At 46.8% G+C, this 5,000-nt stretch overlaps 13 non-coding genes across 13 annotated transcripts in view; all 13 read right to left on the reverse strand.

Annotated features, from left to right (window-relative positions):
- Positions 1 to 57: 57 nt before the first annotated feature.
- trnas-uga (transfer RNA serine (anticodon UGA)) lies at positions 58 to 139 on the reverse strand. Its single transcript has one exon. It is a non-coding gene; the product is annotated as a tRNA-Ser (tRNA).
- Positions 140 to 518: 379 nt separating this feature from the next.
- On the reverse strand, positions 519 to 600 carry trnas-cga (transfer RNA serine (anticodon CGA)). Its single transcript has one exon. It is a non-coding gene; the product is annotated as a tRNA-Ser (tRNA).
- A 257-nt stretch (positions 601 to 857) lies between these two features.
- trnas-cga (transfer RNA serine (anticodon CGA)) lies at positions 858 to 939 on the reverse strand. Its single transcript has one exon. It is a non-coding gene; the product is annotated as a tRNA-Ser (tRNA).
- Positions 940 to 1,300: 361 nt separating this feature from the next.
- trnas-uga (transfer RNA serine (anticodon UGA)) lies at positions 1,301 to 1,382 on the reverse strand. Its single transcript has one exon. It is a non-coding gene; the product is annotated as a tRNA-Ser (tRNA).
- A 387-nt stretch (positions 1,383 to 1,769) lies between these two features.
- On the reverse strand, positions 1,770 to 1,851 carry trnas-cga (transfer RNA serine (anticodon CGA)). Its single transcript has one exon. It is a non-coding gene; the product is annotated as a tRNA-Ser (tRNA).
- A 245-nt stretch (positions 1,852 to 2,096) lies between these two features.
- trnas-uga (transfer RNA serine (anticodon UGA)) lies at positions 2,097 to 2,178 on the reverse strand. Its single transcript has one exon. It is a non-coding gene; the product is annotated as a tRNA-Ser (tRNA).
- A 375-nt stretch (positions 2,179 to 2,553) lies between these two features.
- trnas-cga (transfer RNA serine (anticodon CGA)) lies at positions 2,554 to 2,635 on the reverse strand. Its single transcript has one exon. It is a non-coding gene; the product is annotated as a tRNA-Ser (tRNA).
- Positions 2,636 to 2,892: 257 nt separating this feature from the next.
- Positions 2,893 to 2,974, reverse strand: trnas-cga (transfer RNA serine (anticodon CGA)). Its single transcript has one exon. It is a non-coding gene; the product is annotated as a tRNA-Ser (tRNA).
- A 359-nt stretch (positions 2,975 to 3,333) lies between these two features.
- trnas-uga (transfer RNA serine (anticodon UGA)) lies at positions 3,334 to 3,415 on the reverse strand. The gene has a single exon. It is a non-coding gene; the product is annotated as a tRNA-Ser (tRNA).
- A 383-nt stretch (positions 3,416 to 3,798) lies between these two features.
- trnas-cga (transfer RNA serine (anticodon CGA)) lies at positions 3,799 to 3,880 on the reverse strand. Its single transcript has one exon. It is a non-coding gene; the product is annotated as a tRNA-Ser (tRNA).
- Positions 3,881 to 4,125: 245 nt separating this feature from the next.
- On the reverse strand, positions 4,126 to 4,207 carry trnas-uga (transfer RNA serine (anticodon UGA)). Its single transcript has one exon. It is a non-coding gene; the product is annotated as a tRNA-Ser (tRNA).
- A 375-nt stretch (positions 4,208 to 4,582) lies between these two features.
- Positions 4,583 to 4,664, reverse strand: trnas-cga (transfer RNA serine (anticodon CGA)). Its single transcript has one exon. It is a non-coding gene; the product is annotated as a tRNA-Ser (tRNA).
- A 257-nt stretch (positions 4,665 to 4,921) lies between these two features.
- trnas-cga (transfer RNA serine (anticodon CGA)) overlaps positions 4,922 to 5,000 on the reverse strand; it is an 82-nt gene continuing 3 nt past the window's right edge. The window contains exon 1 of the tRNA in view: positions 4,922 to 5,000. This exon is cut by the window's right edge and continues 3 nt beyond it. This is a non-coding gene — a tRNA (tRNA-Ser).

Genomic DNA, 5,000 nt, shown 5'->3' on the forward strand with positions numbered 1-5,000 from the left:
TGTTTCGCCATATGAATCTAACCGGCCTCTCTTCATCCCATTTATAAGAAAGGACTGCGCTGTGAGCAGGGTTCAAACCGGCGCGGGGAGACCCCATTGGATTTCAAGTCCAACGCCTTAACCTCTCGGTCATCACAGCACGCCTTGACTGTACAAGGCAAACAATCGACAGAGAGGCAAACTACACATTCCAGCGAATGAGAGGGCAAGAAGAGAAACTCATCCAGTTTGCCTCCAGTGACCCAAAGTCCTTTTTGCAAGTACAAATGAGAAAACTACATAAAATGTGTAACTTTTCATATGGGCATATACACGCTCGTGGGAAGCTTGGATCGATCCCTTGGAACAACTGATAGACATGGCCATCGCAATGGTAAATTTACATTCACAACGTGCCACAGCTTCAGTTAGCGAAGACACTGCTATAAAGAATTGGCTGGACGGTTTGTTTCAACTACCTTTGCCTGTTTCTGTCTTGAGTATCAAACGGGTGGCAGGAGACCAACTAGCCAAAGTAAAGCTGCGAGCAGGGTTCGAACCTGCGCGGGGAAACCCCATTGGATTTCGCATCCAACGCCTTAACCTCTCGGCCATCACAGCTTATTGAATTCGAGTGCGACATGAAAAAAAAGACATGCAAACATGCTACCTGGTGGATGGCAATCGGAGGGACAAGCCTAAATTCACACACAGCAAAAGTAGGACCACTGTCATTACTGAAAGACATTCCATTACTTTTGCAGTTTGAAACGGGGACATGTAAGAGGCCGTAAAGATGTGATGGAAAATTTCACACCTGTTATCTCGCCACAGGAATCAAGACGTCCGTGCTTAATCCCGTTTATAAGAAAGGACTGCGCTGCGAGCAGGGTTCAAACCTGCGCGGGGAAACCCCATTGGATTTCGAGTCCAATGCCTTAACCTCTCGGCCATCACAGCTGCAAGCCTTGACTGTACAGACAAAAATCAACAGAGAGGCAAACTACACACTCCAGCGAATGAGAAGGCAAGAATAGAAACTCATCCAGTTTGCCTCCAGTGACACAAAGTCCTTTTTGCAAGCACAAATGAGAGAACTTTTCAGAGGGTTATACATACACGCTCGTGGGAAGCTTGGTTCACTTGGAACAACTGACAGAAATGGCCATCGCAATGGTAAATTTACATGAACAACATGCCACAGCTTCAGTTAGAGAAGACACTGCTATAAAGAATTGGCTGGACGGTATGTTTCAACTTCCTTTGCCAGTTTCTGTCTTGGGTATTAAACAGGTGGCAGGAGACCAACTAGTCAAAGTAACGCTGTGAGCAGGGTTCGAACCTGCGCGGGGAAATCCCATTGGATTTCAAGTCCAACGCCTTAACCACTCAGCCATCACAGCTGCACATCAGGTGTATGGCTGTACGGGCAAAAATTGTCAGAGAGGCAAATTAAACATTCCAGGAAATGAAAGGGCAAGAATAGAAACTCATCCAGTTTGCCACCAGTGACCCAAAGTCCTTTTTGCAAATACAAATGAGAGAAGCACATGAAATGTGCAACTCTTCATAGGGGCATAAATACACGCTCGTGGGAAGCTTGGATCGATCCCTTGGAACAACTGATAGACATGGCCATCGCAATGGTAAATTTACATTCACAACGTGCCACAGCTTCAGTTAGAAAAGACACTGCTTTAAGGATTGGCTGGACGGTATGTTTCAACTTCCTTTGCCAGATTCTGTCTTGGGTATTAAACAGGTGGCAGGAGACCAACTAGTCAAATAAACGCTGCGAGCAGGGTTCGAACCTGCGCGGGGAAACCCCATTGAATTTCGAGTCCAACGCCTTAACCTCTCGGCCATCGCAGCTTATTGCATTCAAGGGCGTCATGAAAAAAAAAAGACATGCAAACATGCTACCTGGTGGATGAGCCTAAATTCACACATGGTAAACGTAGGACCAACGGCACTACTGTGAGACACGCCATTACTTGTGCAGTTTGAAACGGGCACAGGTTAGAGGCCGGGTAGATGTGGTGGTAAATTTCACGGCTTGTTGTTTCGCCATATGAATCTAACCAGCCGCTCTTCATCCCATTCATAAGAAAGGACTGCGCTGTGAGCAGGGTTCGAACCTGCGCGGGGAGACCCCATTGGAGTTCAAGTCCAACGCCTTAACCTCTCGGCCATCACTGCACGCCTTGACTGTACAAGGCAAACAATCGACAGAGAGGCAAACTACACATTCCAGCGAATGAGAGGGCAAGAAGAGAAACTCATCCAGTTTGCCTCCAGTGACCCAAAGTCCTTTTTGCAAGTACAAATGAGAAAACTACATAAAATGTGTAACTTTTCATATGGGCATATACACGCTCGTGGGAAGCTTGGATCCCTTGGAACAACTGATAGACATGGCCATCGCAATGGTAAATTTACATTCACAACGTGCCACAGCTTCAGTTAGAGAAGACACTGCTATAAAGAATTGGCTGGACGGTTTGTTTCAACTTCCTTTGCCTGTTTCTGTCTTGAGTATCAAACGGGTGGCAGGAGACCAACTAGCCAAAGTAACGCTGCGAGCAGGGTTCGAACCTGCGCGGGGAAACCCCATTGGATTTCGCATCCAACGCCTTAACCTCTCAGCCATCACAGCTTATTGAATTCGAGTGCGACATGAAAAAAAAGACATGCAAACATGCTACCTGGTGGATGGCAATCGGAGGGACAAGCCTAAATTCACACACAGCAAAAGTAGGACCACTGTCATTACTGAAAGACATTCCATTACTTTTGCAGTTTGAAACGGGGACATGTAAGAGGCCGTAAAGATGTGATGGAAAATTTCACACCTGTTATCTCGCCACAGGAATCAAGACGTCCGTGCTTAATCCCGTTTATAAGAAAGGACTGCGCTGCGAGCAGGGTTCGAACCTGCGCGGGGAAACCCCATTGGATTTCGAGTCCAATGCCTTAACCTCTCGGCCATCACAGCTGCAAGCCTTGACTGTACAGACAAAAATCAACAGAGGCAAACTACACACTCCAGCGAATGAGAAGGCAAGAATAGAAACTCATCCAGTTTGCCTCCAGTGACACAAAGTCCTTTTTGCAAGTACAAATGAGAGAACTTTTCAGAGGGTTATACATACACGCTCGTGGGAAGCTTGGTTCACTTGGAACAACTGATAGAAATGGCCATCGCAATGGAAAATTTACATAAACAACATGCCACAGCTTCAGTTAGAGAAGACACTGCTATAAAGAATTGGCTGGACGGTATGTTTCAACTTCCTTTGCCAGTTTCTGTCTTGGGTATTAAACAGGTGGCAGGAGACCAACTAGTCAAAGTAACGCTGTGAGCAGGGTTCGAACCTGCGCGGGGAAACCCCATTGGATTTCAAGTCCAACGCCTTAACCACTCGGCCATCACAGCTGCACATCAGGTGTATGGCTGTACGGGCAAAAATTGTCAGAGAGGCAAATTAAACATTCCAGGAAATGAAAGGGCAAGAATAGAAACTCATCCAGTTTGCCACCAGTGACCCAAAGTCCTTTTTGCAAATACAAATGAGAGAAGCACATGAAATGTGCAACTCTTCATAGGGGCATAAATACACGCTCGTGGGAAGCTTGGATCCCTTGGAACAACTGATAGACATGGCCATCGCAATGGTAAATTTACATTCACAACGTGCCACAGCTTCAGTTAGAAAAGACACTGCTTTAAGGATTGGCTGGACGGTATGTTTCAACTTCCTTTGCCAGATTCTGTCTTGGGTATTAAACAGGTGGCAGGAGACCAACTAGTCAAATAAACGCTGCGAGCAGGGTTCGAACCTGCGCGGGGAAACCCCATTGGATTTCGAGTCCAACGCCTTAACCTCTCGGCCATCGCAGCTTATTGCATTCAAGGGCGTCATGAAAAAAAAAAGACATGCAAACATGCTACCTGGTGGATGAGCCTAAATTCACACATGGTAAACGTAGGACCAACGGCACTACTGTGAGACACGCCATTACTTGTGCAGTTTGAAACGGGCACAGGTTAGAGGCCGGGTAGATGTGGTGGTAAATTTCACGGCTTGTTGTTTCGCCATATGAATCTAACCAGCCGCTCTTCATCCCATTCATAAGAAAGGACTGCGCTGTGAGCAGGGTTCGAACCTGCGCGGGGAGACCCCATTGGAGTTCAAGTCCAACGCCTTAACCTCTCGGCCATCACTGCACGCCTTGACTGTACAAGGCAAACAATCGACAGAGAGGCAAACTACACATTCCAGCGAATGAGAGGGCAAGAAGAGAAACTCATCCAGTTTGCCTCCAGTGACCCAAAGTCCTTTTTGCAAGTACAAATGAGAAAACTACATAAAATGTGTAACTTTTCATATGGGCATATACACGCTCGTGGGAAGCTTGGATCCCTTGGAACAACTGATAGACATGGCCATCGCAATGGTAAATTTACATTCACAACGTGCCACAGCTTCAGTTAGAGAAGACACTGCTATAAAGAATTGGCTGGACGGTTTGTTTCAACTTCCTTTGCCTGTTTCTGTCTTGAGTATCAAACGGGTGGCAGGAGACCAACTAGCCAAAGTAACGCTGCGAGCAGGGTTCGAACCTGCGCGGGGAAACCCCATTGGATTTCGCATCCAACGCCTTAACCTCTCAGCCATCACAGCTTACTGAATTCGAGTGCGACATGAAAAAAAAGACATGCAAACATGCTACCTGGTGGATGGCAATCGGAGGGACAAGCCTAAATTCACACACAGCAAAAGTAGGACCACTGTCATTACTGAAAGACATTCCATTACTTTTGCAGTTTGAAACGGGGACATGTAAGAGGCCGTAAAGATGTGATGGAAAATTTCACACCTGTTATCTCGCCACAGGAATCAAGACGTCCGTGCTTAATCCCGTTTATAAGAAAGGACTGCGCTGCGAGCAGGGTTCGAACCTGCGCGGGGAAACCCCATTGGATTTCGAGTCCAATGCCTTAACCTCTCGGCCATCAC

This window comes from Alosa pseudoharengus, unplaced genomic scaffold (genome assembly GCF_046254945.1).
Source record: "Alosa pseudoharengus isolate Yale_2024_CS ecotype anadromous, Long Island Sound unplaced genomic scaffold, YU_APseudo_1.1 YU_APseudo_1.1_scf_17, whole genome shotgun sequence".
Lineage (NCBI taxonomy): Eukaryota > Metazoa > Chordata > Actinopteri > Clupeiformes > Clupeidae > Alosa > Alosa pseudoharengus.